Source organism: Pristiophorus japonicus, chromosome 6 (genome assembly GCF_044704955.1).
Source record: "Pristiophorus japonicus isolate sPriJap1 chromosome 6, sPriJap1.hap1, whole genome shotgun sequence".
In the NCBI taxonomy this organism is placed as follows: domain Eukaryota; kingdom Metazoa; phylum Chordata; class Chondrichthyes; family Pristiophoridae; genus Pristiophorus; species Pristiophorus japonicus.
The window spans coordinates 85923325-85934406 of NC_091982.1; positions in this window are offsets into that span (position 1 = coordinate 85923325).

The window sequence follows — 11082 nt, forward strand, 5'->3', positions numbered from 1 at the left end:
TGTCTTCACGGGAATCAGTCTGTTGAACCTTCGCTGCACTCCCTCAATAGCAAGAATATCCTTCCTCAGATTAGGAGGCCAAACTGTACACAATATTCAAGGTGTGGCCTCACCAAGGCCCTGTACAACTGTAGTAAGACCTCCCTGCTCCTATAGTCAAATCCTCTCGCTATGAAGGCCAACGTGCCATTTGCCTTCTTCACCACCTGCTGTACCTGTATGCCAACTTTCAATGACTGATGACACCCAGGTCTCGTTGCAGCTCCCCTTTTACTAATCTGTCACTATTTAGATAATAATCTGCCTTCCTGTTTTTACCACCAATGTGGATAACCTCACATTTATCTACATTATAACGCATATGCCATGTATTTGCACACTCACCTAACCTGTCCAAGTTACCCTACAGCCTCTTAGCATCCTCCTCACAGCTCATACTGCCACCCAGCTTAGTGTCATCTGCAAACTTGGAGATATTACATTCAATTCCTTCGTCTCATTCATTAATGTATATTGTAAATAGCTGGGTTCCCAGCACTGAACCTTGCAGTACCCCATGAGTCACTGCCTGCCATTCTGAAAAGGATCCATTTATTCCTAGTCTTTGCTCTCTGTCTGCCAACCAGTTCTCTATCCACATCAGTACATTACCCCCAATACCATGTGCTTTAATTTTGCACACCAATCTCTTGTGTGGAAGCTTGTCAAAAGCGTTTTGAAAGTCTAAATACACCACATCCATCTGCTACCCCTTGTCCACTCTACTAGTTACATCCTCAAAAAATTCTAGAAGATTTGTCAGGCATGATTTCCCTTTCATAATCCATGCTGACTTGGACTGATCCTGTCACTGCTTTCCAAATGCGCGGCTATTACATCTTTAATAATTGATTCCAAAATTTTCTCCACCACCGATGTAATTCCCTGTTTTCTCTCTCACTTCTTTTTTAAAATGTGGGGTTATATTATCTTCCCTCCAGTCCAAAGAAACAGGTCCAGAGTCTATAGAATGTTGGAAAATAACCACCAATGCATCCACTATTTCTAGAGCCACTTCCTTAAGTACTCTGGGATGCAGACTATCAGGCCCTGGGGATTTATCGGCATTCAATCCCATCAATTTTCCTAACACAATTTGCTGACTAATAAGGACTAATAAGAGGTTATGGGGAGCGGGTAGCGAAGTGGACCTGAGTCCATGATCGGATCAAGCAAGATCGTATAAAATGGCGGAGCAGGCTCGAGGGGCCGTATGACCTACTTCTGCTCCTATTTCTTATGTTCTTATGTTCTTATATTAAACTCCTGCATCTCTTCACCTCTCTACTCCTTCAAGATGCTCCTTAAAACTTACTTTTTTTACCAAGCTGGTGGTCACCTGTTCTAATGTCACCTTGTTTGGATTGGTGTCAATTTCTGTATGATTACACTCTTGTGAAATGCCTTAGGATATTTTACTATGTTAAGGTTGCTATATAAATGCAAGTAGTTGTTATTATGATGAAATGCTCCAAAGAATATTTGACAGAGCTCGTTTGCATTTGTGATTTGTGATAAGGTGCATTCCCAGTCTCAGCAGGCCTATTAGGGTTATGTAAACCAGAGAGATGTAGGGTCATTCAACTTGTACAACTCCTGCATAGCACTTGGTCTGAGAGGGGATAGCTACCTGGGAACAGGTTACCGACTTGGCCTCTCCATCAAGGTAAGGAGGAACCAAAAAGGGATGAGATTAATATATATCTTGGAGGCTGTTTTTAAACACAAAAAAGGTTACCAGCACTAACAGCTTCCAGAGCCAAGCATCATACAAAATTGAATATTCAGAGATAAATTAATTTTGAAAGTTCAACTCTTCCATGGTCAGTGAAAACCTTTAACAAGACCTCTTGGTAGTTTGAAATTTTATGCAACATGCATTGCAGTAATAAGGCATAACTAAGGGAGTTGGATCATTATGCAAATTAATGTAGTCTTCAGGATCAGAATAGTCTCCCTCTAATTGGTTAGACCTCTAATGGGTTGCTTGACCTCGAAAACATTTAATATGGTCACCGCATTTCACTTAATTATCTTTAAGCTTCAGAAGAAATTTAGAAACTTGTTTGATCACAAGATTTCTCAGTCTTCAAGGTCTACTATTATCACTCTCAAGTAATTATAGATTTTTGAATCCACAAAATAGTAGCATAATATGTACAAAGTCATATATAATAGTAATGTATAATCTGTGTATAACTAAATTCAAATAAAGCAATTCCTTGTAACACACTTATACCAATTATGCAACCAATATGATAAATTTGCTCATAGCAGAATGCTTAATGCACACTGCTCAGAGTTGCTGCACAGGGGTCCAAGCCACTGGGAATAAATAGATTCCATGTGAATAAAATTAACACTGGATGTGACATAAAACTTTTTGGAAGAAGCAGGAGAAAATTTGAGGCAATAGCACAATCTTAGGACTTGGAAGTGTGCAACTTGTTCAGGGTCAGCTCTCATAGGAGTAAAGGAACAGGAGTGACTTATCACATTATCTGAACTGCTTGATTACACTTTTCAGGTCGATGGGCTAGAATTTAAAATTTTTGTGCAGATCACCCAAAAATGGGCATTATTTCCAGCGTGGGCAATAAAAATGGGTTTTTAGATCGCCGGCTTGTCACGCATTCTCAAAGCCCCCGGACTCCATTTTTAAAATTGGGCGTTACCGCGAGCGATATGAAATGGGTGGTAGCGTTAAATTTCTCTGACTTTCTGCCGTAAAGTGCTGCCGTCCTTAGCAACGGTATGACAATGCTCGATTCCCGTGATTCAGGAGGTCAAGGGTCATCATGACATGCGCAGAAGAGGAGGCAGAATGAGGGAGCTGAGAGGGAGTGAAGGTGTGTGTGGGTGTGGTGTGACTGCTTTGGGAGGAAGGAGAGAGAGTTTAGAGCAAATTGTGGGGAAAAAAAATTAGCTGTTACCAGCCAGATATTTGCCTGAATTTGGTGCCTATAATGGAGGGAGAGGAGGAGGTGACCCAGCACGCTGTGGAGACTGTTTCTGGAGAGAGCAGTGAGCTGGGAGAGGAGCACATTGGAGGGCGCAAAAGAGCGAGGAGGTTCTCGGGCGAGGAAAATGCCTCCCTCCTGCAGGAGGTCGAGACACGCTGGGGTGATTTGACACAGGAAGGGCGTGAGAAGCCCACCCCAAAGGCCTACTAGAAGATATGGGCCGAGATAGCAGAGGTGGTCTCATCGGCGACCAACGAGGAGCGTGAGTGCAACCAATGTCGCAAACGATTGGACGACCTTGTAAGTAGTAAGTATTACATTTATTTATATAATTTGATTTGTAAGATTCTTGGGTGACTATCATCAGATGTGATGTCTTTAACTTTTACCGGGAATGTTGTACTCAAAGCCTGCGGTCACGGTGTACATCTTTAAGTAAAGAATGATAATTTTCATAATAATCATGATTACATCTATCGGTTATGTGTTGTATCAGTCTCTGTGACAGTACCTAGCAATGATATCACGCAATGATCTTATGCCATGTCGTCCTGTTGCCTTTTCAAGAAGAAGCGATCGACGTTGCGGTCCGTGCAGAGACGAACATTTGGGGGGCCACCAGTCACCAGCGACATCACTGAGATGGAGGAGCGAGTGCTAGCACTTGTGGGGATGCACCCCCAGACAGCCACGCAAGCATCTGCAGACCCTGAAGTAATGCGACGTGAGTAAAGTTTACACCATTGCGTGATGTAAAGTCAATAGATGCCACACCCACTCATATCAGAACAATCATATATGATAGATGTTTTCTAAAATTGTCCTATAAATAATGCTGGCCGAATGAAAATCATTGCAATGCACAATGTGTTGATGGTCATGAAATGTGACGTATGTGATGATTTTGGTAGCGGTGGTGCTTTTGTCGTGCATATGTTGTGTGTAGCGCTGGAATCACCTTGTGACCCTAGCACCCCCTTCTCCTCTAATAACCTCATTTATGTTTAGCAGCGCGGCCCCAGGCAAGGCCACAGCGGCCAGAAGGTGGGGGCGCGGGGCCGGACTCGACGGACGATCCTACATCTGGTGCTGAGGAGCTCCGATTCTCGACCGTCAATCCACTGGGTCTGTTCTCTACGGATGAGAGCGTAGACTTCGAGGAACCTGCATCGCCATGCTCCAGAAGCCATTCCACATCAAAGCGATCTAGTACTCCTCCGGCCATTCCCGCCTCCAATCTGGAGGTACCGGGCCCAAGCACCTTGCCACAGGGCACCCCATTTGTCCCCAGGATGGTGCGAGAAGAAGGGGAGGGGGGAAAGAAAGTGAGGTGGATGTCTGCAGGTGATGGCTGTGTTATATCTCCATCTGGGTGTATGCAATTTGTTGTAATGTATGGGGGCTGGGGGCCACGCTCCTGTTTTGCATTTGTATTGTGTTGCCGGACATGTTGACCACTTGATTGATGTCAATGGTCGGAAAAGTGGAGTGGGGGTGGAGTGTTTTTGCCCGTGATACTTATGATTTCAGACCAATGGTCGTATAAAATGTTTTTTATTCAACATAACCTTATTGTGCATTGTCTCAGATAGCTGGACTGTTACACACTGGTGATTTCTTAACATGAAAGGGTTAAATAAAACTTAACTTGAATCAACTTCAACTTTAACTGGCACCAAGGTGATGCCCTCCATTGATGTCTGAGCTGCACACACACAGCAGTGTATCAGCATTGTCAATCACAGCAACGTTCTTTCAGGCAAATCGTTCAGTTATGAGCTCCTGATGTAAGAGTCTTGCAGCTATGTAGCCACCATGGGCCCTTTCCTGTGGTCTGGAGGGGGGCGTGGGCATGGTTGCATAGTCAGCCTGATTGTCTGGCCTGAGGTCAGCATCCAGCCCCTCGTCCTCCTCCCTCTCTCTCCTGAGGTGGACCATCAGTCCCTCCTGGCAATTCTTGGCCCCTCCTGATAGCCAGGTTGTGTAGCATGGAGTACAATTGAGCTACTTGCTCAGTTGTATTGTAGCTCCCCTCGTGAGTGCTCCAGGCATCTAAAGTGCTGCTTAAGCACAGTTATTGTTTTCTGGACCACATTGCGTGCGTCTCTGTGGCTCTGCTTGTATCGGTGTGGGTGTCATGCAGGAGAGTCATCAGCCATATCAGTTGTCACCAAGCATCCAACATTGTCCTTGTGCCTGACTCTTAAACATGTCAGAGACAGCGCTCTCACACATGATGTGAGCCTCATCGAAGCTGCACGAACATTTGGCGTTCACTGCTGTTGTGATCTGGTTGTGGTCAGCAACTAGTTGGACCTTAAGGGAGTGAAATCCTTTTCTGTTACGAAAAAGCTCTGGGTCCTGAGAAGGTGCCTGCATGGCGATGTGAGTACACTGTATTGCTCCCTGCACCCTAGGGAACTTAGCAATGTGGTAGAATGCTTCAGCCCTGTCAGTCTGAGCCTCCGTCATCATGGGGAAGCTGATAAAGTCCATCCCACATGCGTACAGGGCCTCTGTGACCTGTCTAATGCAGCGATGTGTGGCATGGTGAGACAGAGGGGAAATCTTGACCGCAGAGACCCGAAAGGAACCGGATGCGTAGAAAGACAGTGCCGTGGTGACTTGACCTCGACAGAAAGTGATGTCCTAATGGCATGTTGCATATTTGGCCTGTTGAGCTTGCATATTTCAGTGATCACCACCTTGTGGAAGCGCAGTCTCCGAAGGCAGGTGTACTCGGACACGTCGAGGTAAGACCTCATCTCCCTGTAAGTGCTGGTTGTGTATGGTCTGGACCTCCTCCTCATTCTGGCACGTCTTAGATTGGGCACATAATGATGTGCATTAGACGTTGTGCCATTTGCACTCTGCAGCATCTGCGTATTAATCGATGCAGGCTGAGAAATGGCTGGCCCCATTGCAATGAAAGTATAATAGTGATTGATCAGAAGCAATAATTTCCACACTAAAACACACCTACAATAAACCCCAATCGTCCAGAGTCTGAAAAGATGTCTGTTGAGATGGTCACTTCACCTGAGAAGAACGCCAGAGTCAATCCAAACTCCCCTAAATTGAAGCAGAAGACCCTCCAACTCACCTTCTCGCTCACTCACCGTTTGTGCCCACTCACCGTCTGAACAAATATTTTGTATCGGTCTTCACGGTAGAAGACACTAAAAACATCACAATAGTGGATAATCAAGGAGCTGTAGGGAAGGAGGAAATTAATACAATCACTATCACTAAAGAAGTAGGACTCGGTAAAATAATGGGACTAAAGGCGAACAAGTCCCCTGGATTTGATGGCTTGCATCCTCGGGTCCTAAAAGAAATGGCTGCAGAGTGCATTGGTTATAATCTACCAAAATTCCCTGGATTCTGGGGAGGGCCCAGTGGATTGGGAAACCGCAAATGTAATGCCACTATTTGAAAAAGGAGGCAAACACAAAGCAGGAAACTATAGACCGGTTAGTTTAATATCTGTCGTTGGAAAATGCTGGTGTCCATTATTAAGGAAACAATAGCAGGACATTTGGAAAAGCATAGATCAATTAAGTATAGTCAGCATGAAAGAGAAATCATATTTGACAAATTTGCTGGAGTTCTTTGAGGATGTAACGAGCAGGGTGGATAAGGGGGAACCAATGGATGTGGTGTATTTGGATTTCCAGAAGGCATTCAAAATATTACTGCACAAGATGAAAGTTCACGGGGTTGGGTGTAATATATTAGCATGGATAGAGGATTGGCTAACTTAACAGAAAACAGAGTCAGGATAAATAGGTCAATTTCCGGTTGGCAAACAGTGACTAGTGGGGTGCCGCAGGAATCGGTGCTGGGGCCTCAACTATTTGCAATCTCCATTAATGACTTGGATGAAGGGACTGAGTGTAACGTAGCCAAGTTTGTTGATGATATATAGGTAGGTGGGAAAGCAATTTGTGAGGAGGACATTAAAAATCTGCAAAGTGATATAGACAGGCTAAGTGAGTGGGCAAACATTTGGCAGATGGATTATAATGTAGGAAAATGTGAGGTTATCCATTTTAGCAGAAAAAAGAGAAACAAATTATAATTTAAATGGAGAAAAATTGCAAAGTGATTCAGTGCAGAGGGACCTGGGGGTCCTTATGCATGAAACACAAAACGTTAGTATGCAGGTACAGCAAGTAATCAGGAAGGCAAATGGAATGTTGGTCTTTATTGCAAAGGGGATAGAGTATACAAGTAGAGAAGTCTTGCTACAGTTATACAGGGTATTGCCGAGACCACACCTGGGGTACTGCATGCAGTTTTGGTCTCTGTATTTAAGGAATTATATACTTGCATTGGAGGCTGTTCAGAGAAGGTTCACTAGGTTGATTCCGGAGATGAGGGGGTTGACTTATGAAAAAAGGTTGAGTAGGTTGGGACTATACTCATTGGAGTTCAGAAGCATGAGAGGTGATCTTATCAAAACATACAAGATAATTGGCCCAAGTTTCGGGCTGCGCCTAGAATGGCGCAGCCCCGACCTGGACACCCATTTTCCATGCCCAAAAGTGCACCTAAAAAATACTTACAGATCATCCGGCTCCCTGCCGGTCCTCTGGAGCTGGGTGCGGTGCAGCACGAGCTATGGAGGGGCGGAGCCCGTTCAGCCTCCCTCTCCTCTCCTCTCTCCTCTCTCCTCTCCCCCTCCCTCCTCTCCTCTCCTCTCCCCCTCCCTCCTCTCCTCTCCCCCTCCCTCCTCTCCTCTCCCCCTCTTCCTCCCTCCCCTCTCCCCCTCTCCCTCTCCCCCTCTCCCTCCTCCTCCTCCCCCCCTCCTCCCTCTCCCTCTCCCCCCTCCCTCCTCCCCCCTCCTCCCTCTCCCCCCCTCCTCCCTCTCCCTCCCCCCTCCCCCTCCGCCCCCCTCCACCCCTCCCTCGCTGTCAGAAACATAAACACTGACAGACAGAGAGAGACACTGACACTGACAGACAGAGAGTGAGAGAGACACTGACAGAGACACACTAGGGGGGGGCCCGTCCCAGCACGCTGTTGGATGGCTCCCGGTGCTGCAGTCGGTAAGTAGAAAATGTTTTATTTATTGATTTTTTAATTTTTTTAATTTTTTATTAATTTTTTTGGATTGATTTATTGCTGTATTTATCATTTATTATTGATGATGGCTCTTTATTTGTAAAACTGAAGTATTTAATGTTTGTAAACTTCCCTTTAAACACCCCCCCCCCCGCCCTTCCTTACGCCTGATTTGTAACCTACGCCTGATTTTCTAAGTGTAGGCAAGATTTTTCTGAGCATACAAAAATCTACACCTACACCATTCTAAGTTAGTTTGGAGTAAATTTTCACTGCCTAAACTTTCAAAACAGGCGTAAGTGGCCGGACACGCCCTCTTTTGAAAAAAAAAATCTGTTCCAAACTGAAACTGTTCTAACTGACTAGAACTGGAGCAAACTAAATGCCGAAAGTTGCAATTTCTAAGATACTCCATTCTAAACCAGTTGCTCCAAAAAAACAGGAGCAACTCAGGCCGAAACTTGGCCCCAATGAGAGGGCTCAACAAGTTGGATGCAGAGAGGATATTTCCACTCATAGGGGAAACTAAAACTAGGGGACATAGTCTCAGAATAAGGGGGTGCCCATTTAAAACTGAGATGAGGAGGAATTTCTTCTCTCAGAGGGTTATAAATCAATGGAATTCTCTGCCCCAGAGAGCTGTCGAGGCTGTGTCATTGAATATATTTAAGGCAGATAAAGACAGATTTTTGAGCGATAAGGGAATAAAGGATTATGGGGAACGGGCAGGGAAGTGGAACTGAGTCCATGATCAAATCAGCCATGATCTTATTGAATGGCGGAGCAGGCTCGAGGGGTTAAGTGGCCTACTCCTGTTCCTATTTCTTGTGTTCTTGTGTTCCTTGTGTTCCTTGTGTTCTTGTGTCTGCTCCCACTCACCATCTGCTCCTACTTACTGCCTGCTCCCACTCCCACTCCCCGTCTGCTCCCACTCCCACTCACTGTCTGGCTCCCACTCACACTCATTGTCTGGCTCCCACTCACACTCCCTGTCTGGCTCCCACTCCCACTCACTGTCTGGCTCCCACTCCCACTCCCAGTCTGGCTCCCACTCCCCATCCATCTGCTTAAAATCCTGTTACATTTATAACTTTTGCCAGTTCTGACAAAGGGCCATCGACCTGAAACATTAACTCTGTTTTTCTTTCCACAGATGCTATCTGACCTGCTGAGTATTTCCAGCATTTTCTGTTTATGTTTCAGATTCCAGCTTCTGCTTTTGTGTTACTGCTTAATTCACTGCCACTTCTCTTGTAGAAATGCTCTTCCCTCAGACGGAATTTCCGTTTGTCTCTTTTACCTTGTTCAGCTTCATTGCTTTCTGTTTCCTTTCTCGTGTTTGATCAGGTATCTACCAAAACTCACTTTCACAGCCACATTTCTTTCCTCAGTAACTCTCTGCTTCAGAATTAATCCATGTGAATTCCAACTGAAATTCCTCCCTTCATGGTTTGGATCCACCCAGGATTACTGATATCTCCGATATATTCAGCGTCGCTCGAACCACTGCTCTCGCCGCATCTTGGGATCCACACCTAACATTATGCGCCGCCGCATGCACACTCTCGACCTCTCTCTTCAGCAGCACCACCTCACTCTCTCGCAGCTGTCCTTGTCCGCAGTTTCATTTCATCCTTCGCCTCATCTGCGCTTTAACAAAAGACTTTTTTCCTTCCTTTCAAGTGTCAAGGATAATAAGCTTCAACAACACTTGGACACCAATGCCCCCCAGAATCTTCTTTCCCTTCACTTCCTTCTGCTCCCATCCCTTCTCCCAATCTCACCCCCTGCCTGTTTTCTCTATTCCCTCTGACTTTTCCCTCTCTGACCCCGTACGATCACTCCTCAGCAAAGGCCTAAGCTTCATTCTCTTATGCCCCCACCTCAATGAATTTCGATCTCTGCACGACGCTGAGCTTTTTTTCCGTTGCCTTTGCCTCCGTGCCCACTTCTTTGACCAGGAATCTTCCTCCCACACAGCTGACCCTTTCTCCCATTTTCAGAATTCTCGCTGTACCTGGACCCCTCCCTCTGGCCTATTACCCTCTCTAGATATTTTCATTGCGAACTACCGGCGTGACTTTGGCCATCTCAATTTCTCTGCTCTCCTTACTCACTCTCCCTACCACCCTCTGAAGTGCAGCACTCCAGTCTCTCAGATCCAACCCCAACTTTGTCATTAAACCCACTGACAAGGATGCTGCTGTTGTTGTTTGGCGAACCGACCTCTGCTTTGCGGAGGCTGATCGGCAACTCTCTAACACCTCCTCCTACTTCCCGCTGGACCATGACCCCACGACTGAACATCAAGCCATCATTTCCCAGACTGTCACTAACCTCATCTCCGCTGGAGATCTTCCCTCCATGGCTGCCAACCTCATAGTTCCCCAACCCCACACAGCCCGCTTCTACCTACTTCCCAAGATCCACAAACAGGACTGCCCTGGTAGACCCATCGTTTCAGCCTGTTCTTGCTCCATGGAACTGATTTCTTCCTATCTTGACTATTTTTTCTCCCGTCATCCAGTATCTCCCCACCTACATCCACGATTCCTCCGATGCCCTCCACCAGTTCAACAATTCCCAGTGTCGGAGCCCCAACCGTCTCCTTTTCCCTATGGACGTCCAATCCCTCTACACTTCCATCCCCCATCAGTATGGCCTGAGGGCGCTCTGCTTCTTCCTCGAGCAAAGGCCCAACCGGTCCCCATCCATCACCACCCTCCACTGCCTGGCTGAACTTTTTCTCACATTGAACAACTTCCCCTTTGACTCCACTCAGTTCCTCCAAATTAAAGGTGTTGCTATGGGAACTCGCATGGGTCCTAGCTATGCCTGTCTTTTTGTGGGATATGTGGAACATTCTTTGTTCCAGTCTTACTCAGCTGCTCTCCCTCACCTCTTTTTCTGGTACATTGATGACTGTATTGATGCCGCTTCCTGCTCTCACCTTGAACGAGAAAATTTCATTCACTTTGCATCCAATTTCCATCCTTCCCTCACCTTCACATGG